Consider the following 22738-nt stretch of genomic DNA (forward strand, 5'->3'; position numbering starts at 1 on the left):
AAAAAACATACAGTCATATTGTACTCTCACAATAACCACAGTATTATTAATATGGCTCTGAGACAAGCTCAGACCTGCCAAGACCCCGGAGCACTGAGTCTTTCTGACCCAGTCTTTGGCAAAGCTATTAAGATGAATGTTGCTATTTCAGTGTTTCTGGAGGACAGCAAGCAAGCTTCCGAATGGGTCCAGATCAACTTCAAGGAACACATTATCAAAACCAACAATGAAGAAGCTAGATTGTTCCATGATCAGAGACAGAAAAGCAGTAACAATGAAACCTTGATTCAAACACAGGTCTAGTTCCAGAGACCACTACAGAAAATTGTAGCAAAAGGAAGGAAGAGAACCTAGAGTTGAGAAGAAATACAACAGTCAGCCCTTACCTTCCACAGGGTAGAGTAACGCACCCCCCAGGCATGCCCTGCAGCCTAACTGTATCTGCCTCGTGTTGAAGGACCCTTCCCACCCACCAACTCCCTAGCTTCCATGGATTTCATCCATCATGGTTTGCACCATCCATACGCACATGGGGTGCTTTATTTTCTAAGAGACTCCAAACATTTCCAATGGCTAATGCTTTCGGGTCTAATTCAGGATTTGCTGGCCAAAAGCTGACTACAATTACATTTATATGCCATAATATACGCAATGATGCACTCAGCAATGCCCCCCCCTCGTGGAATCCGCAAAATGTGGCTGTTAAGTATCATAATCCTTTTTACTTGGAGTGCCTTTTCCCCTGGAGCCTTTCATGTGCTCTCTGCTAATGGCCTATTTTTAAGGATCTCCTTGAGACTGGAAATGGCACTGGGCCTTAAATCTAATAGAATAAGAGGCTGTCCCCATTTTCAACATACTTAATGTGCTCAAAAAGAGGCCCTGAAACATGGACTCTCTTTACCCTTGGTTTCTCATGAGTCCTAAGGAAGTCCTGATTTGGAAGATGCACCTCTCACTTAAGCTTTTGCTGATGACATCCTACCGTGAGCCATCAGCCTTTGACTCATGTCCTAGGCTTCTCTGGATAAATGTGTGGGTTTCTGTGACTCTAAATGGAGAAGAAGAAAACGTGTAGACTAAAAATTTCAGAATTGTTAAGAAGGGGAAGAATTCGACATTTTTCTCTTCAAATACTAATCATTTTAAATGTGTAATTTTAAGAATGCATTTATCCTGCCTGACAGTTCTTGCAAGGAAGACTTCCTTTCCTTTCTTCATTCAGTTCCTGGACTCCCTTCCAGCTATTAACTAGAGCCAGAGGTGAAGCCCCATTGAGTAAAACTGCCAGGAATCCTCTGATTCACTTAGCAAGTATTTCTAAGTGGTTAATCTGGTGGTGGGTGTTACATAACTCATAACTACCGGTTATGAGTCTCCAACTCTTGAGATGCCAGGCAAAAGCATTTGAGACAGAAGACTAAAGATAAAAGGACGAAGAATCCAAGAAGATGTGCTTTTCCCCCAGAAGCCCTTTCTGTCTTCACACCATGGGGAAGACCAGAATCATCAAAAACCCATTTATAGTTAGTGGTAGTGAAAACAGGAGCTTTGGGGGATAACAGTCCTGAACAAAGCCAAGAGCAGCAAATCCTTTCTTTTTTTTTTTTTTTTTTTTTGGAAGTAGGCTTCAGGCCCAGCATGGATCCCAACATGGGGCTTGAACTCACAACCATGAGATCAAGACCTGAGCTGAGATTGAGTCAGACGCTTAACCAACTGAGGCACCCTCAGTGTGGCAAATCTTGATAAATTTTGCAAAAGACACAGGAATTTAAAGAGTTGAAATACCCAATGTCCTACATTAGTTGCTAAACACATAATGGTTCTACTTAAGGTAATTTTTAAAAATGAATGTTACGTTGTAAGACAAAATTCCCCTTAATAAGGATAGATACACAGGTAGATAGATAGATAGACAGACAGAAAGGAATGAACTTTTATTCTGGAAATTGCCAGAGCCACATGTCACTGGTCTACACCATGCTGATTAATGCCTGATCAATGAGAGAAATTCGGTGAGGTATTCGATATTGTCAGTGAACTGGTCACATTGGTCTTGAGGAGTTTCCCCAGGGGATTAAATTCTTACTGTCAGCAAATGTAGCCACCAAGGAGAAACTTGTACCATCTGTGCTTCGCGAGGGGCAGAGGACCCAATAAGAGTAGTTTTCTCCAGTTACCTGAAACTGGAGTGTTCTTAGAAAATTTCCGAAAGCAGGAATGGAATAAATTGAAGAGGCAATTACCATTAATCTAAATGGAACTTTAGCGAGCATTCCCAGACCAAAAACATAACCTCTCTTAGGCTTCTCTAATACCTTAGGATGCATCTTGCTAATAGATGCACAAAATACATCAAGACCAAACACAGATGCTCACAGACACAGTTCAAAGCCAGGCGGCTTGCTGCTGAGAGGTAGCTCCCAGGAAAGGACTTGGCGGGGCCCCTCTCACCGCCTCTACAAGCCTCACTGCAAAACAAATGCCAAATACTATTTTCACTTTTCACCCTCTTTCCTAAAAGCAAGGATCCTCTCGAGATTGCTTGCGGTTAGCGAAAACCTGTACTTCTGTAGCTCTTTCATAAAAGGGGTGTCACAGGCCCTCCCGAACAGCGGGAGGGACCTGTGTCAGAGCCATGGCAGGAGCTATGCAAGAACGGGCCGTCTGCATGAGCCAGCATGTGGGCTCACAGCAGAGGCCTCCTGAGTTATTTATTAGGCCCCCCTCCTGCACATCCAGGGATGCAACTTGGTTTTCTCCCTTTTTGCAGCGAAATCCATCCAACTGGCCATCGGATATTTATTCATTCTGCATTTACTGCTCACATGCAGGCAAATCAGCCCATTTACCTCCTCTAAAAATACTGTGCTCATTAGGGAGCATAGGCTGGAAACTTTACCTTCTGGTATAGGACTACTTCTATATTTTGATGATTGGTTTAGCCCTCCTGGTGTAGATTGGCTCAGGATCAGCCTTATTCTTAAGTAATAAAAAATCGACTGGTTATGTCCAATCCCAAGTCACTGATTAAAATTGTATCTCATATAGGGGCGGTCTGGCTGGCATCTCCACGGGTGACAGGGTGGTGGGGCGGGGGGAGGCAATTGATGAGAGCCAGGGAAGGTGCAAATTCACAGGCACAGATGTAATCTGGCACTGGTGTCTTTGATGTTGGCAGTACAGAATACTGTCTGTAAAAAGTAGATAGCGACTGCCTACATTTCTAAGACTGACAAATCAGAGTGTATGTTCACAGGGGCTGTGGTTAGGAGGGTACAGGTGACAGGCAGGATCCAGTGTTGATACTGCCACCAACCGGGCACAGAATGTAAGGCAGCACTTTCTTGGAGCAAACTGAACAAGTCTATGCTTTTAAGAAAAACCATTCAAGAAAGATGGTTGAGGCAACATGTATATACCTTTTAGAAATAGTTTGGTAAAAAGATGAAGAGAGAATAAAAAGTAGCTAAAATGTGTGTATGTATATTTATAATAATCTTCAATGATCACACCACATCACCAAGAAATGCAAAACCTTTGGACTAAAAGAGAAGAAAACAGAATCCCTTCACCCTAAAACAAATTTGGTTAGAAGTTTGGTGTATTTTCTTTTAGTAGTTTTCTTGTAACAATAATAATTACTAGGTAGGGGCACCTGGCTGGCTCAGTCCTAGAGCATGTGACTCCTGGTCTCGGGGTTGTAAGGTCAAGCCCCACACTGAGTGTGGATTACTTAAAAATAAAATCTTAAAAATAAATTACTAGGGCACCTCGGTGGCTCAGTTGATTAAGTGTCCGACTCTTGATTTTGGCATAGGCAGGTCACGATCTCAAGGTTTGTGAGTTCAAGCCTTGCATCAGGGGTTGTGAAGAGCCTACTTAGGATTCTCTCTCTCCACCCTTCCCCACTCATGTGCTCACTCTTTCTCTCAAAATAACTAACTAAACTTAAAAAATTACTAGGTGGTATTGAGCAAGCTCATATTATATGCCAAATACATTTTTAAATGCTTTAGAAATATTCTCTCAACAGATGAATGAGTAATAAAATGTCATATATACAGGTAATGGAATACAGCCTTAAAAAGGAAAGAAATTCTGACACATGCTATAACAGGGAAGGACCCTGAAAACACTATGCTAGGTGAAATAACCAGACACAAAAGGATAAATATTCAAATGATACCATTTATGTAAGGTACCTGGAACAGGCAAATTCATAGAGACAGGAAGTAGAATAGAGGTTGCCAGGGGCTGGGGGATAGGTTTCTGTTTGGAACGCTAAAACAGTTTTGGGAACAGATAATGGTGATGGCCACACAATATTGTGAATGTACTTAGTGCCACTCAATCGTTTAATCATTTAAAAACAATTAAAGGGTAAATTTTATATTGTGTATATTTAACCAGAAAAACATATTCTCATTCAAATCTCCTAACAATCCTACAAGTTATACAACAGATGGATTTGACCCAGGCAATCTAACTACAGATCTCAGATTCTTTCCCTGCATTCTTAATGAGAGAGAGAGCACGGTATAAAGAAACCTCCACGTACATACACATCATCTGGCTTCAGCAGTTACCTGCTTATGGCCAATCTTGTTGTGTCTCTTCCCCCTCCCACTCCCAGTCCTACCCCTAGGCTATGTTGTGCAAATCCAGACATGATACCATTTAATCTGCAAATACTTCAGTGGATACTTCTAAAAGAACAATTTTTATTTTATTTTTAATTTCAAATTTTACTTCATTTGAATTATTCTTTAACTTTTTATTTATTTTTGGGAGAGAGAGGGCGAATGTGAGTGGAGAGAGGGAGACATGAATCCAAAGCAGGCTCCAGGCTCTCGGCTGTCAGCACAGAGCCCGATGCAGGGCTCGAACTCATGAACTGAGACATCATAACCTGAGCTGAAGTCAGATGCTTAACCAGCTGAGCCACCCAGGTGCCCCTCCAATTGTCTTATAAATTAGGACCCAAATAAGACCCACATGTTGCAATTGGTTGAGGTTTCTGAGTTTTCTAACAGTAACAGTAAATTCCCCTCCATCTTCTGTGGTTGTTCTTACATTATTTTGTTGGTGGTGGTTGGTGGTGTTGTCTGTGATGTGTGTCATTTGTTCTGTGGAGTTTCCCACAGTGTGGATTTTGCTCCTGGCATCTTTTGGAATCACCGAATATGTTCCTTTGTCCCCTATACTTCCCATAAACCTATGGTTGGACCTGGAGGCTTCCCCAGTTTTGCCAAGAAGTCATAAGTGGTGCTCTGAACTCGCATAAGGAGGTACAGAATATCCAGATATCTGCTGCGTTTTTATGATGTTAGCTGTCATTAATGATTATTGTGCAGACCATTAATTCACTGAGGATTGGGAAATGACGGTGTTCACTTTTAATGTATTAGCTGGAATACTTTTACAAAGGAAAAATTTCCGGGGCACCCGGGTGGCTCAGTTGGTTGAGTGTCTGGCTCTTGATTTTGGCTCAGGTCACGATCTCATGGTTTCTGAGTTTGAGCCCCATGTTAGGCTCTATGCTGGGAAGTGTGGAGCCTGCTAGGAATTTTCTCTCTCTCTCTCTCTCTAGGTCTCTCTCAAAATAAATAATAAAAAAACTTTAAAGAAATAAGGGAACCCCTAGGTGGCTCAGTCAGTTAAGCTTCTGACTTTGGCTCAAGTCATGATCTCACAGTCAGTGAGTTCGAATCCCATATTGGGCTCTGTGCTGACAGCTTGGAGCCTGGAGCCTGCTTCAGATTCTGTGTCTCCCTCTCTCTCTGTTCCTCCCCTGCTCACACTCTCTGTCTCTCTCAAAAATAAACATTACAGAAAAAAGAAATAAATAAAACTTTTCCTTTATCAACTTTTTGGTTACCAAGGTCCAGTTTGTGCGGGATGGGCAGGATGAATACTTGAACGTTTCCCTTTATTTACCAGTCCTTCAAACACTATGTCAGTTTCCTCACAGTGAGCTTTGTTTGTCTTAATATCATTTTGAGCTTATGTACTTAAACATATTTGATGTGTTTCAATCTGTTGTCGTTACCATGTCCCATGTCCATGTCCCATGTCCGTATCACGATCCCAGGAACCTGTTCCATGTTCCACTCCATGGCAAAGAGAACTTAAAGTAGCAGATGGAACCAGTTGACCTTAAAATAGGGAAGATATCCTGGATGACTTGGGTGGGCCCAATGTACTCACAAGAGTCCTTAAAAGTAGAAGAGGGAGGCAGAAAAAGGAGGTCAAAGGTCATGGGGTGTGAGGACTCTTCCGCTGCTGGTTTTGAAGATGGCGGTAGGCAGTCATGAGTCCAGGACTGCAGGCAGTCCCCTTGCATTTCTTGGAAAGTCATGCTGGAAAAGGCAAGGAAACATATTTTCCCCTAAAGTTTCCAGAAAGGAATGCAGTCTTGCTGACACCTTGACTTGAGCTCAGTGAGACCCACGTTGGCCTTCTAACCTGTAGAACTGGAACTCTGTTGTTTTCAGCAACTAAATTGTAGGAATTTGCTATAAGGATTCCTAGAGAACTATTGCAGTTACTGTCCTTATTGATGCTCATACTGACTCATCTTTGGCCAGTGCTGTCCTTTTCAAACTGGCTTCCAACTCCTTGAGTCTTCTAGCTTTCTGGCAAGACAAGGTGTTCCTGGGCCACCTACTTACTGGTAAGCTCTTGCAGTTTAACTTCTACCTCAATTTCTCTTGCTTTCTTGACTGTAACCAGTGGTTTTCAATAGGAAAACCCAGTCCTTACCATTTGTGTCTTCCCTGAAGAACTTGATCCTATTCATTCCTTTCTGAAAGACCTCCTGTTCCATGATCTTTTTGGGGCTTACTTCCTAACCCCCTAAGGCTGTCCTCAGGCCTCAATTCTTTCTCCACACTGGTGCCTAGTAATCCCATCCATAGAATAATCTCTGCCCCCCCCCCCCCCCCCCGCCAGTGGTTCCCGAAACTGTATTTCTCTCCCTCATCTCTCTGCCAATACAGGACCTTATTTCCAATTGCTCATTGTTGATAGTGGTCATCTATACAAACAGCCGGCACCTCAAATTCATGGCAAAACCTTTACTACCGTTGCTCCCCCCATCTCTTTTCTATCTTTGCAAATGGTTCTCTCTGATACTCAGATTCAAATTCAGGGTGCTATTTTAAAATCTTCTTTGAAAAAAAAATCTTCTTTGTCTTATGATCCTTCTAAAATAAGAAATGTAACTACCACCTAATAATTATAATATTTTCACCTTTGTTTTGTTTTGCCATAAGAAATAAGAATTTTTAAAATTTTGTCCTTGAGTGTCCATTAATGTGCAAAGTCCCCCTCTCCCTCCATGAGAAGCCAAACAATCATCAGAGACGCTTTGTGAGCATGGAGAGCATGCAACTGGAGCACAGGGATTAGATGGTTTGAAGAGTTAATGGTGTCCAGCTAGGCTGGTGCAAGTAATGTGGGTCTTCTCTTGGAATTGCAACAGTTGAAGGCTTTGCTAAGCATCCTCTTTACTGAAAAAGCTTAGAGGATCTCGGCCAATGTTTCTGCAGCCATTCTATGCCCCCATGCCTCACCAACCTTCTTCTTAGAAATACTAGTGTCTTCAATTTGGTGGGAGACAAATCTTTCAGGCATATAAAATCACAAAATTAACTGAGATGGGTCTCTGCTAAAGTAGAAGTAGACATATCTGTAAGTCTCTGTTTAACATCTGGTATTACCTTTAAGAAATATCACTTGAGAACTACTATTTGTATGTATGCCAGGATGCTAGAAGTGGGCCTTAGTGGGCCTGTGCATCACTGTGGAGCTCAGCGCCCTCTTGTGCTCACTACAAAGCATGGCCGCTCTCCAGGATTTGACAATCATACTTTGAACCACATCTCCTAGTTTATGAGGAATGTCTGAATTTGGCTAGCAGTTCTTTTATTTGTTGGTTTAAAAAAATTTTTTTTTAATGCGGGGCTTGAACTCACAACCCTGAGATCAATACTTGAGCTGAGATCAAGAGTCAGACGCTTAATGGATGGAGCCACTCAGACATCCCTATCAGTTGTGGAAGGATCGGTCTTCCTGAGAATCATACGTACACAGAGTCAGCTCTAGGAAAAACTGAGGACATAAAATTCTTTATCTCCTTTATTTTCTCTTTCATCCTATTCTCTCTCCAACACTTTCCTTTCCCCCATTTTATAGCCTGCAGAGCTCCTAGATCATATCTGATCCTGTAACTTATTAAGTCATCTAAATTTATGTATTTTTTATGCTTCCAAGAAATATTTTCATATATTGAACATCAAACTATGTTGCATAGACAGGTAGATGGAACCAAAGGGAACTCAGCTTCGTCAGACAATGAAGAGCACAGGGGAGGCAGGGGTGACGAGGAAGAGGGCAGCCGGGAGGTAGTTCCACTTCTGTGACCCCCAAATAATGCCCTGGGTTCTGAAAGGGTCCGGAAAATAATAAACACAAGTGGGTAGAACGATCAGACTTTGACAGCCAAGGGCTTTAAACTCCATTCCTATACTCACCAGCTGTGCAAACTTAGACAAATTATTTAACTTTCCTGAACCTGAATTTTCTAACCTGTAAAATGGTAATAATAATACCTACCTCACAGGACTGTTAGGAGGACTAAATGAATAATGTTTGTAGCATATTAATAGTATGCAAAATGTGTATAAAAATTCATATTGAATGAAAGAAAACAGGCATAAGGCAAATATAACAGTCAGAGCCAAATCAGGACAATGTGAAATTACATATTTTTGCAAAGGTGTGTCCTGAGTGATTCAGAGAGAGAAAAGAACTTTTTTTTTAAATTTTTTAAATGTTTTATTTAATTTTGATACAGAGAGAGACAGAGCATGAAAGGGGGAGGGGCAGAAAGAGAAGGAGACACAGAATCTGAAACAGGCTCCAGGCTCTGAGCTAACTGTCAGCACAGAGCCTGACACGGGGCTCGAACCCACGAACGTGAGATCTGACCTGAGTTGAAGCTGGAGGCTTAACCGACTGAGCCACCCAGGCGCCCCAGAAAAGAACTCTTTTAAATGACTCTGATAAATGATTATTTAAAAACTAAGTGCCATGGCTCTATGCTCCAATGGGAAAGGTGTTTGACCTCAGAAATGAGCTGGCTTTTTAGTCAAAGGCATAGAACTAACCATGAAGAAAGGGAAAGATTCACAAACTCCAGAATCTCAAAATGGCAATGACGACAGCTACAAATCAATGAGTAGGATGCCCGTACCCTAGCTCAACGTTAAGACCCAAACAGCTATCCAGGACACACCAAGCAGGATTAGATTATACGCAGTCATGGAATTCTTCTGCTTCTCCCTTCAGATAACTTAAAAAAAACCAAAAACATTTATTTTGAACCCTGTGTAAGGCCCTTAGTGGACGAGCCAGGCACAGGGCCTGCAGGCCCATCACCGCCTGAGAGCCTCGAGCTAGCTGCACGAGGTCCTTGCTCGCCTCTTTTTGGATTAAGAGAAGACCACCAGTTAGGACAGAAGTGGGCACCTGGACACCTACGAAGTGGCTTGGTTTAAAAAGCTCTGCTTGTCAGGGATGATTAATAAAGTAATTGGATTTTCTCGCTCTGGTAGTTGAATGGGAAAGAGCTAGTTGATAACAGGTGTAGACAAGACAGAAAAGAGAAGCAGTCTAAACCAGGAGTCACACTGATGGCAGCAGGCTCGGTTAAAAATACAACTCCTGCTGGAGGAGCAAACCTGCTAACCCAGCCCCCAGAGCTGCCTTAGACGCTGAACGGCGCTGTTCTTAGAAGCCTGTGCGATCCAGCCTCCTTTGTTGCACTGAGTTTTTTCCCAATAAACCCCCATCACCTGAGATAGCGTGAGAGTTCTGGTTCATGCGATCCAAGAAGGGTAATTAACGGGAGTGTGGGGATTAAAATTACAGGAGACAGTTTCTGCCATCATAGAACTTACATTGTAGTTGGGAGGATTGTGCATATTAATTCATGGAACATTTGTTTCCTACTGTTGAGTAATATATATATATATACACACACACATATAAATATTTAATTTTGAATTTTGAGAGAGAGAGAGAGAGAGAGAGAGAGAGGGAGGGAGAGAGACACAGAATCTGAAGCAGGCTCCAGGCTCTGAGCTGTCAGCACTGAGCCTGTCCTGGGGCTCGAACCCACAAACAGTAAGATCATGACCTGAGCAAAAGTCACACACTTAACTGACTGAGCCACCCAGGCGCCCATTGAGTAGTATATTAAGTGCTAGGGATACAAAGAGAAGTAGAACAGAGACCCTCTGCTCCAGAGGCTCAGAGACTCCGGTGGGAAATGGACAGTGTGATGGGGATGTCCAGCACACAAACGGAATAGGGAGGGGCAAGTCACCAAAGTGCCAAGAATCTGGATTTTTTTTTCAGAGGTAACAAGGTACTCAAAAGCTTTCAATCTTTGTGTGTTCGCAGCCACTGACTAGTACTTAGGCATAACATTCTTCAATTTTGTGATCAGTGTCTAAAAAGGTTTTGTGTGTCATTGCATTTTAAGTGCTTAGTCAAGGTGATGCACTGTTCTGAGTCACCTACAGTCTCACTGGGGGGTGATCGTGATTACTAGACTGGGTTGAGGTTAGAAATTGCATGTGGCATCAGATACTGAGAAATAGGGGTCAGGGGGCAGAACTGTATTGGAAAGAGTGAGGGCTTTGGACTGAGAGACTTGACTTTGAATCTTAGTTAGACCACGTACTAATGAGCAATGTAACATCTCTCAGCTTCCTTTCCTGATAAAGAGTACTCAGTAATCCCCCACCCTGCACAGGACTGTTGTGTTAAATGAGACCAGGCATAGAAAACACCCACACTCATGGAACCCGAGAACAAAGTATCAGAACTAGAAAATAGCTGGCCTTACTGTTTTCAATAAATATCTTTGACCCTGCCTACCAAAATAGTCACTATTGACTCATTTATAATTAATAGAAGAGAATACAACCTACAAGAGGGCTATTAGTAAAGCTTTTATTTTAGGAATAATTTGAAAAACAGAAGGCAATGTATCTATGAATGTCAAAATGAGCCTTCTTTCATGCCTGACTTGGAGCTGGGAAAGCACTTACTTGAGAATCATCAACAAGGAGAGAGGAGGATTTAGAAAGCAGGCAATCCTTTTCGGAATGAACACAGCAAGCCTGAGTGTTATTCATTCTGGCCTGGGATGCAGAGTGAAGCACCTACCAGGGTGAGATACTGTTCAGTTGTGGGGAAAGAGAGAGAATGTCAGCCTCTGTCATTAAAGCAGGGCTCGGATGCCAGCGGGCAAGGTCTTTACAGGGGCAGGGGACAGGACGGGGAGAGGCTGGGGAAGCAGCTGGGGAGACCTGGAGGTCACCTGTCTCACAGGTGGAGCTACAGTTAAGTAGACTGCAGTTACTGTTTGAAGATCATGGAGAAGCAGTCAGGTCTTGGAAAGACAAAATCTGGGAGAAGGGAGAGTTTGAGATAGAGGTAAACCCACAGGGTCCAGCTGCATCTTCCTTCTGGGCAATTACTCATTCTGGGTCAAAAAGCCCAAGAATCCAGGGGAAGGGTTTGGGCAGAGGGTCTCTACTAAAAGGTAGAGAAACTCTTCAGGGATGAAGAAACAAAAAGTAGAGAACAGAAGGGCGAATGTCTCAGTAAAAAGGGACAAAATGTGTCCCCGACACCCTACCCTTAAGGCATCTGCCAGCTTTCCAAGCGGACCGAAGCTAGGAAGCTGAACAGACAACGAAGAGCACAATGGAGTTTGTGTCCCGTCAAGACTCATCTTGGGATGAGCCCAGTCAACTCCCCAGGCTCTGGTGAAAGCAACTCTACCCTCAGTCTTAGCCAAAAGGCTGAGATGTGATCTCCTGGAACCCTAAAAGGGCTACACTTTAACAGTGGGGTTGAACCAGATGTAGATAAAGCCTTTCCAGAGTTGCAACCTAGCCTTGAGCCAGCTCCGTCTCTAAATGGATCACGATAATCAGCCTCCTTGCAAAGAAAGGGTGAACTTCTGGAGAGTCATTATCCAGAGCCACTATAATTTTTAATACTCTGTGCTAGCACTCAATTAAAAACTACTTGGCGGGCTGAAAGGTCAAAAGGACTGAAAACTGAGAGGGGAAAAAAGACTGTAGATCTATAAGTGACCCAGATATTGACACTATTGGTCAAGGACTCTGTAAGTCTTACAATTAACAACAACAAAAAAGGCATACCTTGAAAATATGAAGTGAACATTCCAATAAAATGAAATTTTTAATAAAGCAGGTCAAATGAGTGTTTTGGTTTCCCAGCATATATAAAAGTTATGTTTACATTATACTGTCATCTATCAAGTGTGAAATAGCATTAGGTCTAAAAAATATGTACATGCTTTAATTAAAAATACTTTATTGCTGGGTTGCCTGGCTTGCTCAGTTGGTTAAGTATCTGACCTTGGCTCAGGTCACGATCTCCCCGTCCCTGGGTTCGAGCCCCGCCTCGTACTACGTGCTAACAGCTTGCAGCCTGGACCCTGCCTCGGATTCTGTCTCCCTGTCTCTATGCCCCTTCCCTCCTTGTGCTCTCTCTCTCTCAAAAATAAACATTTAAAAAAACTTATAAAAAATACTTTATTGCTAAAAAATGCTAACCATCCTGAGCTCTCAGTGAGTCGTAATCCTTTTGCTGGCGGAAGATCTTGCCTCAATATTGATGGCTGACGTCTGATGGGGTAGGGGTTGCTGAAGGTCAGATGGCTGAACAGTTTATTTCTTTTTCTTTTAAGTTTATTTACTTATTTTGAGAGAGGGAGAGCATGACCAGGGGAGGGGCAGAGGGAGAGAGGGAGAGAGAGAATCCCAAGCAGGCTCTGTGCCGTCAGTGCAGGGTGTGACATGGGGCTTGAACCCAGGAACAGTGAAATCATGACCTGAGCCATAATTAACAGTGGGATGCTTAACCGACTGAGCCACCCAGGTGCCCTGCTATGTCCACTTCTTAAAATAAGACAAGAGTGAGATTTGCTGCATCAACTGACTCTTCCTTTCATGAACGATTTCTCTGTAGCATGTGATGCTGTTTGATGGCATTTTACCCACTGTAAAATTGTAGAATTTTCTTTAAAAAATTTTTAATGTTTATTTTTAAGAGAGAGAGAGAGAGAGAGAGAGAGAAAGAGCAAGAAGGCAGGGGAAGGGCAGCGAGAGAAGGAGACACAGAATCTGAAGCATGATCCAGGCTCTGAGCTGTCAGCACAGAGCCCAGTGTGGGGCTCGAACCCACGAAGTAGAAGATCATGACCTGACCCTAAGTCAGACACTTAACCAACTGAGCCACCTGGGCGCCCCTAAAATTGTAGAGCTTTCAAAATTGGAATCAATCCTCTCAAACCCTCCCAACTGCTTGTCAACTTAAGCTCATGTAACATTCTAAACCCTCTGTTGTCATTTCAACAATCTTCACAGCATCTCTACCAGGAGTAGGTTCCGTCTCAAGCGACCACTTTCTTTGCTCAGCTGTAAGAAGCAAGTCCTTGTCTTTTCCTCTGCATTCCCAACGTGGCTATCTGGGGTAAGAGGCTGAGCTTTTGGCCTGGCTCAGCTCTTGAGACACGCCTTCCTCACTAAGCTCAGTTAGTTCTAGCTTTTAATTTAAAGTGAGAGACATGCGATGCTTCCTTTCACTCGAACACTTGGAGTCCAGAGAAGGGTTATTAATTGGCCTAATTTCAATACTGTTATCTGGAGGAATAAGGGGCCGAAGGACAAGGAGAGAGACAAGGGAACAACCCATGAGGCACTCAGAACACACACACTTATCAATTACGTTCAATATCTTATAGGAGTGTGGTTTCTGGGACCCCAAAACAATTATGATGGTAAATTAAAGATCACATCACAGGTCACTGTAACAAATACAACAATACGGTAAAAGTTTGCAATATTACATGATATACCAAATTGTGATAGAGACACAAAGTAAGCAGATGCTGTTGCAAAGATTGTGCCAATAGACTTTCCTGAGGCAGGGTTGCCACAAACCTTCCATTTTTTTTTTTTGATGTTTATTATTTTTGAGAGGGACAGAGCACAAGTGGAGGAGGGGCACAGAAAGAGGGAGGCACAGAATCCGAAGCAGGTTCCCGGCTCCGAGCTGTTGGCACAGAGCTCTATGTGGGGCTAGAACTCATGGACCCTGAGATCATGACCTGAGCTGAAGTCTATTGCTCAACCTACCAAGTCACCCAGGCCCCCACAAACCTTCAATTTGTAAAAAAAAAATGTAGTATTTTTAATGTGCAATAAGATATACCTGTAGATTTCACTAGGGAATTGGAAATTATAACGATCATGACTGGAGTGGTTTAATATGTGAGGCAGGGAGACTAATTTTAAGACTACAGCAGGCTTTCCCAACCTTGGCTCTATTCACATTTTGGACCAGGGAGTTCTGTGGTGGGGGCTGTTCTGTGTACTGTAGATGGTCTGTAGCATCGTTGGCCTCTACCCACTAGATGCCAGCGAGAGCACCCCTACATCACCCCAATCTCTACTTCCATTGTCACACTGCTTCCTCTAACTCATCAAGCATACCCAATAATTCGAGATAGATTCTTCATCTCAAAATCCCTAACTTGATTACATGTGTAAAGTCCGTTTCACCATATAAGGTAGCATTCATAAGTTCCATGCATTAGGGCATGGACATATTTAGGTGGCCTTTATTCATACCACCACTGTGCCTCGGGGGTAACCCAAATAAAGATGTCTAAAAGGCAGTTGAGTATATGGGTTTTGAGCTCAAGAGGGATTTGGACGTGTAGATAATGATACAAAGTCACTGGCGTGTGTGAGGATGTGCCGGAGCAGGGAATATAAAGAAAAATATCAAAGGCGTAACTGTGGGAGCACTAATATTGCATTTGGGATGGGCATCAGTTAGGATTAGAATCAGCTGCATACAACAGAAAGTGAAATAACAATGGGTTAAATAAGAAGGACGTTTATCAAACTATTAACCAAGTCTGGGCTAGTGTGGCGGCTTGACCACATCACCGATGTGCCAGTTCCTTCTGTCCTTCTGCTCTGGCATCCTAAGGAGTATGGCTTCCATCTTCAATGAGGCAATGAAGTTCAAAATGGCTGCCAGAGTTCTGCCATCCCACCTAGAGAGGAGAAGGGGTAAGAGGGCACTCCTCCTAGCTGAGTCAGAGCTTCCTGAAAAAAGGTTTCCTGTAAGACCCACCCAATTGACTTCCACTTGACCCACTGACTGCACTCAGGGAAGCTGGAGTGTAATCTTTTATAGGTATATTACCTCCCTAAAAAAAAAAAATCAAAGTTCTGGTCCTAAAAATGCAGGAGAGAATGGGTATCAAATACATAAAGAGTAGGCTCATTGAGAATGGACAAAAACAAATCCAAAAAGCCCAACAAACTACAAATGTGGCTGAGAAGAAATGATCAGCAAAAGAGCAAAGGAACCAAGGGTGGGGAGTTTGAAGCTGTGTCCTCAAGGGCATTTCCCTGTCAAAAAGTTGTCGGATTCAGGAAGTGCACCTGTGTGAAGGCCAAGGGTATATGCACCGGCTGTCCGCCTTCACAATATAGTCTGCTGGAGAACCAGCATGGGTAAAGGGGACTTCTCCGGCTTAGGTCTAACAGAAAGTCTCACACCTGGCCTGAATTCTCTTGTATATTCTAATAGAGGCCTTGGTTGTGAACTGCTTGATCAACTTTAGGGCAGAGAATAGAAAGAGAGCTACCAGAATTTTCAGGCAGGTTATCTACAAAAGGAATATGGCATATGCAGGCTACATGTTTTATTATGCTATAGAAGAGTACTGGAGTCTTTACCTGACCTTGATTTACAATAAAAGAAGGCCCTCCTTCCTCCTTCCTTCCTTCATCTTGAGAGATACCACGTTGGGAAGGGGCAAAATACGTGTTTCAGCATGATGCAGGGGTCTCTGCCCCCCTTACCTCTCCATCTCCCTAGTGTCACATTTTATGAGCTTTGCTTCCATTCTGCTGAGCTGCTCCTAAAGCCTAAAGCTCTTTGACTTCAGCAAAGGTCCATAAGGTGGTCCTAAGTGAGCTTAAGCTTATCACGCTCCTCTTCAGTTCTTGTTGCCCACCCCACACCTTCCTCCGACCAGGAGATTTTCCCTTTCTTTCTTGTGACCTCGTATATGTTTTGATTTGGGGGAAAGTGGTATTTCATTAATCTTTTGCATCAGGAGGGATTTTAAAAGTATGGCATCCATTCTATTGCTGGAAGAAAAAAATCTAAGGCATTTGCTTAGTAATAGTTCTACTCCTTACCAGCCACAATCAATCATATGGGGAAAGATGGAGGTAGCCTCAGATATAACATGAATATAAAAAAGAACAACAGCAAAATATTAATGTTCCCAACTAATTCTCTCAGATATCCTGAGTAAACTGTACATACTACGAATCTCTATCTAAATACATAGATATTACAGAACACATAATTTATGGTATCTGGTTTACTACAGGAATGTGCCAAGTGTTGACTTTTGTTGTTCTTTCTTTTTCCTCATCTTCCCATTACTTTCAAAAACAAGGCTCTTCATCTACAACTTCCTGTTTTCTAGTCTCCCCCTCATGGGAATAAATTTCAAATGACGTCAATCAATTCATTTGGCCAAACGATATAATGCTACACCTACAGGATCTGCAGTATCAGCACAATATTCTCCATGAGTCAACTCCTCTACAAATAAAGACTAATAACTTCTGATGCCATGAACAAAACAGATTTTGATAGGACTATACCTATTTGACGACCACATATTCCTTGGAGGAATATGGGTGACACTATCAGCACTTGGCTTGAAAAGAACAGGCTAAATTTGCAAGGTGTTGCTAAGTTTGGTCTTTTAAAAACTTGTTTAGCATCAGGTGCGTGACTGGCTCACTTGATAGAGCATGCTACTTTTGATCTCAGGGTTGTGAGTTCAAGCCCCACATTGGGTGTAGAGATTAGTTAAAAATAAAATCTTTAAAAAGATTATTTAAAGTAAGTAAATAAATACTTGGTTAGTCAAGTGACCCTACTTCAGGAGTAAACCTAAATGATCTCTATCTTGGGACCTTTCAAAAGCCACAAAAGATCTTGAATGTGATTTCCGCCATTTCACAGCACACTTCCGTGGCAGTAGTGTGTGCAGCATGTGCAATCAGAGAGAAGGGAACTGGAAGTCAGGACACAGAAAACAATAAAAAATAATAATAATCTAGTCCTACAGGGAGATGGGTGCTCTGGAGCAGAAACCACTGTGCCAGTGGTTTGGAAAGAGTGTAAGGTAATCTAGCATCCATAGCTTACATTGGGAGCAGGAGGAAGATTCGCCAGAATGTAGGTGCCATCAGAGAAAGAATCCTCTGTGATTTATTCCAGGCACCTAATATGCATTCAATAAACACCTGACTGAACGAATGCGGCAGTGCTAGAATAGGAGAAAGGAGGAAAAATTCATTCCGAACTCGGGGGCTGAATTAGAGAACTCGAAGGCGGAATTAAAGGGCCACGGGAGTCAAGAAGAAACTTCCCAGTGACCGAACTGAGTATGTCAGGAAGGGGAGCTAGTTCGAGAGGAAAAGTATAACTGGAAACTGAGTTATCAAGCCTGCATTTCTAATATGACCCTAGCCCCATATCTTACTTGAACAGGACATTCAACCCTAGGTTAGATGAGATGCGAATCCTCTCTAGATTTCCAAGAATTCTCTAACCATGTAAAAACGTTTCCTAATGCTGCCTGCACGCCCTCCTTGTGCAGCACATAGACGCAAGCGAGTGATGGGTGTCGGCAGAGAGCAAGCAAGCAGGAGAGGTGCCGCAGCTGCTGCACCTGCCCCATTCCTGTCTTGGGGGACCCATCAAGGCGACATCTGAAAGATGAGTCAAAGTATCAGAATGGAGGCGAAACAAGAACCCGTCAGGAGCTCGGGTCCAACTCCTGGTTCCAGGCTATTCTTTGCGGGTGCGGCTGGCGCCAGCCGTGGAACCACGACAAAAGCTGGGTAAACTTCGCCAGCTAAAGACACGGTAGCCAGGAGACCTCGACGTACAAGAGGTGGGGCGTTCCCCTCGGGGCAGGCCAAACGCCCCCCTCTAGGCGCATCACGTCAACTAGCACTAGAGCAATTACCTTGGCAGGATAATGCCCTCAGTCCACCACGCGACTCCGCTCCACCCTCCCCGGGGGCACACGCGTGCACACAAAGGCCGAGCGGTGACGTCAGCCCTGCCCGGCACCTCCACGTGGTACAACCAGTGACCTGTCGTAACTGCGGGCAAGAGAGGCCTGGAGCAGAAGCGCGCTCGCGCGGCGTACCCTACCCTGCTAGCCGGCCTACGCGCAGCTCGTTGGCGCAGGCCCCGGAAAATGAAGCCATGAGCCGCGGTGACGTCACTGCGTACCGGGCAGCGCAGCCGCACTCGGGCCGCGGGGGGGGGGGGCGGAACGAGTTCGGTAGCACCAACACCGGTGCTTAGGCGCGGCCCGGCGGGTCCTGGGACTGAGAGTTGGGCATCCGGCTGGTGACGGGCTCCTTCGCTTTGCGAGCGACCAAAGAGTTGTGAACGCAAAGCAAGGACGCCGGAAAGGGCGGGAAGCGCAGCCGTGGGGCACGCTAGTGTTTTTGGTACTGACGAGTTTGTTGCAAGTGTAATAATAAGTAAAACGGGATTTACCCTGGTGCTTATTTATTATAGATTCGCAGTGGATGAGACATTAAGTCACTAGAGTGATTATTGATTTCCACGGGACTTTTACTTAAGGAAATAAGTAGTAAATTGAGGTTTTCATTTTTAGACTTAAAAATGGGCGATGTTGAGAAGGGCAAGAAGACTTCTGTTCAGAAAGGTGCCCAGTGCCATACCGTGGGAAAAGGAGGCAAGCACAAGTCTGGGCCGAATCTTCATGGTTCATTTGGCTGAAAGACGGGGCAAGCCCCTGGATTTTCGTAAACGGATGCCAGCAAGAACAAAGGTCAGGCGGGGACGGTTGGCAAATGACAAGCACAAATTGCATGAATATAATCAATGGTAATAAGACCTTTCTCAGGAGTGTAAAATACTTAACAATATATTCCTCCTTGTTTAGGCATCCCCTGGGGAGAGGAGATACTGATGGAGTATTTGGAGAATCCCAGAAGAACATCCCTGGAACAAAAATGATCTTCGCTGGCATTCAGAAGGCGGGGGAAGGAGCAGACTTGATGGCTTATATCAAAAAAGCTCCTAAGGAGTCATAGTTGGCTGTTTGCCTTATTTATGACAAAAATGTCTCATGACTTTTTTTTATGTGTATCATATTTAAATTGATCTCATAGACCAGAATTCAGATCATGAATGGCTGATAGAATATTTCTTTTGGACAGTTCAGATTTAAATAAGATTGGCTTGTGGTTAAATGAATATGATTAGCTTTTTGAACTTTGATAGTAATTCTGGCTCAGCAAGTGCTGTCACTCTTTTCCCCTTCAAAAAATATAATTGGAATTGATGATCAGCTTTTCACAAAGATGGCAAATGCCAGATCTAAACTTATAGGAGATTGGCTTTATATTTAGATTTATATAACTGCTTATATTAATATATTTAAATACTGAGGAAATCCCTTCACTGTATCAAAACAGCAAGACTCAGCTGTGTTTCAAGTTGTGTTAGCCTGTTGAAGGCAAGGGCTGAAGCTGGCAATGTCCACTTTGTCTTTTTAGTCTTAACTGTGCCAATTAAATAAAATTCCCTGCATTTAAATGTTGCCTTTTGCTTAATGAAAGGCATTTTAGTGTGGTTTATGTATATATTAAATAAAGAATATTAACAGTTCTCACATTTTATAGATGATTTGTAAGGTCAGATGCTTTTAAAATTCAGTGTGATAAGGTATAGCAGCAGATTTGGTTTGTGAATTCTTTACTAAGTTATAATTCAGTATTGTCTTCTAAACAGCAATTCACAAATACAACTGTGGAATTACCCTATGTGTATGATTGTACTGGTGCTTTTTGCCAACTCATTAGAAGGGTTAAAGTAGAAGAGATCTATCATCAGCACAAGTTTGTAAATTATGTGATAAGGTTTAAGATAATTAAAAACAAAATCACAGATCATGATTTTTCTAATGTGCTTGACTTAATGACTGATGCCAAACTTTAAGTACAATAGTCCTAAGTACTGACGGAGCCATGTTACTAGTCATAGTACTACATCGTGTATGTGTTTCCCTAGGGCAGCCTGAACTAGAACGCTTCAGTAATTCATTCTTAAGAGCTTCTTTGGCCAGAATGATACCTGGAGCATTTATACCAAACATGGATAAAACAACATGCTTCTGTGGCATATGATTATATAATTTTTGTACAAGTTACTTCATATATGGTCCATGCCATAACATTTAGAGAGGCCCTGGATGTTTTTTGGAGATGGTGAAATTCTCAGTGAAATAAACTAAGCTATCTCTGGGACAGTAAAGGAGACGGGGAAGAGGCCTTGTCAGTGGTTTCAAAGATGTTGGGGATGATTAGATAGTCTGTTAGGTTTGTAATTTAATCTTACTTTTCATTATCGGAGAAATGTAAGTAAGCAAAAAAGTCAGGAAACCTGCAGAAACAATTTGAGAACGCACAAGAAGGCCTGCAGTAATTCAGAGGTAACGCCTTTGTGAGGTAACTGCCCACTTCAGTGCTATTCTGAAACAGTGTAGCCATTAGCTCATAAGAATTCTAGATCAAGATGGGAAGACATGGAGTCCAGGGAGCTGATTTACTTCTGTGCCTCCTACATCAACGGAACCTGCTGTGTTCTAGGCCAGTTATACTCAGGAAGTACGTCTGGTGACTGATACATAACGTAAATGATCCTACAACTAATTTGAAAGAAATTCCCACTTATGAAGTGTATATGTTCTCTTAGAAATAAATAGGATAAAAACACTTCGTTTTTAAGGAGTTTTTCCTTTCAGGTTCTATCTACACTGGATTTTTCTCTAGAACAGCACTGTCCTATAGAATTTTCTGTGATGATGGATTGTGCTTGTGTTATCCAATACAGTAGCCAGTAATCACATGTGGCAATTAAGCCCTTGAAATATGGCTAAATTTCCATAGCCATAAATGGCTACCTCGTAAGACTGTTGTTGAGCGTTCAGCTCTTGACTGGTGAGCACCAGAATACTTTTCATTATACATTTATGTCAAATTCTTGAAGGTCACGGTGAAAAATTAACTTCTTCCAATGTTAACAGTGAGCTAATTGTCATGCCTACCTCTTTTCTATTCTCAAAAAGCTTTGATGATCTCTAGGACTTTTGACACACTTGACTGCTCTTATTTTAATCTCCCTTGGTTTAGGTTTCACACTCAACGTGGAATAAAACATGGGCATCATAGAATATGCACATGTGAGTATCTGTTGGTAACCCACATACATTGCTTTGTATGACATTTTGCCCAAATTCTAACCTTGTAATTCAGTTGCTTTATAAAGTCCATTCACTTTGCAGCTTAGCTTCAGACCTGGTAAGGTGTATGGAACAATTATTGTCCCTCTTTTGTATCTAAGTAAACAGGCCTAGAGAAGTTGTTGCTGCCAGAGGTCACACAGAGGTTTGGAGTAGTATCACATGAACTGGCCCTGCCTTTTTACAGTGTCTTCTAAAACCATATAAAGTAAGTCATCCATTAGCCTCTTTACAGAACTCGGACTTCCTTGTCTCACTAAAGACCACATTCTCCGCGCCTCTAAAGCTCGGCACCCTCACCGCTGGGCCTGCTCGTTCTTTCACACTGTCCACAGCAGAGATCACTGTGGGCTAGGCTCCTTCCAGATCCTCACTCTGACTCACAGAACTACCTGCGTGAGGTTGAGGACATCTTTGTGGACCCTTTCCTGTACTCCTGGACCTTCACTACATTTGCTGAGAATTTACATGCTCCATTCCAACTCTTTTTTTTTTTTTTTGAAGAAAAAAACTTATACCGGTAATAGCTACGTACAAGTGAATGAATGACCTGTCCTTAATGCCACGATAGCCTCCAAACTTTTTACTTGATTTTAACTCTTCTCAGTGCTGCTTTCTCAGAGCTGCAATTTAGACTTGTCGTTGCTCTAAACTTCTCCACTTCTGAAATTTGATGTCCCATTATACAACCTCGTACTACCTCATGTCTCTTATCTGTCATTTCCTTGAACTCCTCAAAGTCCCGGTCCCTGATCGTTCCCTTGTTTCCTTCCTTAGCCAGCTTTTCAGTGTATCTTTTCAATCACTACATCCCCTGCATCCAGTACCTTTGTCATCTGTTGCGTTTTGTGGCATCTGCTCTGCACACACTGCCAGCCTGGGAGCAGCCCAGCTCTCTACTTTGTCCACTTCCACATCTGATCTGAGCGTCATTGAAGAAAATCACACGCATCTGCCCATTGGCACCACTGTAAACATATTTCTGAATGCAACAGAACTAGCAGAACCCATATGCAACTGTTCTTTTCTATAACATTCCTTCCCAGTCTTCCTTGTGGTTAATTTACAAAGTCATGCTCCTCTAGCTTCTCTCTCCCGCTCCCCTATTTCTCACAGTAGATGGCCTTGCCTCCCATTCCAGATGTGAATTCTTTATCTCCTGGCGACAAGGAAGGATTCTGTTGTCCCCCATCCCCCACCTTCAGCCATGTTCTTAATTCAGAT

General features: G+C 42.9%; 1 long non-coding RNA gene and 1 pseudogene across 1 annotated transcript; one reads left to right on the forward strand and one right to left on the reverse strand.

The window, feature by feature from the left end:
* Nucleotides 1-5848: 5848 nt before the first annotated feature.
* LOC115283918 lies at nt 5849-22616 on the reverse strand. The gene is made up of 2 exons (XR_003905093.1): nt 22342-22616; nt 5849-6365 (listed from the first exon to the last, which is right to left on the reverse strand). It is a non-coding gene; the product is annotated as an uncharacterized LOC115283918 (long non-coding RNA).
* Nucleotides 18699-20168, forward strand: LOC115283914 (annotated as a pseudogene).
* Nucleotides 22617-22738: the final 122 nt, after the last annotated feature.

This window comes from Suricata suricatta, chromosome 2 (genome assembly GCF_006229205.1).
Source record: "Suricata suricatta isolate VVHF042 chromosome 2, meerkat_22Aug2017_6uvM2_HiC, whole genome shotgun sequence".
Taxonomy (NCBI): domain Eukaryota; kingdom Metazoa; phylum Chordata; class Mammalia; order Carnivora; family Herpestidae; genus Suricata; species Suricata suricatta.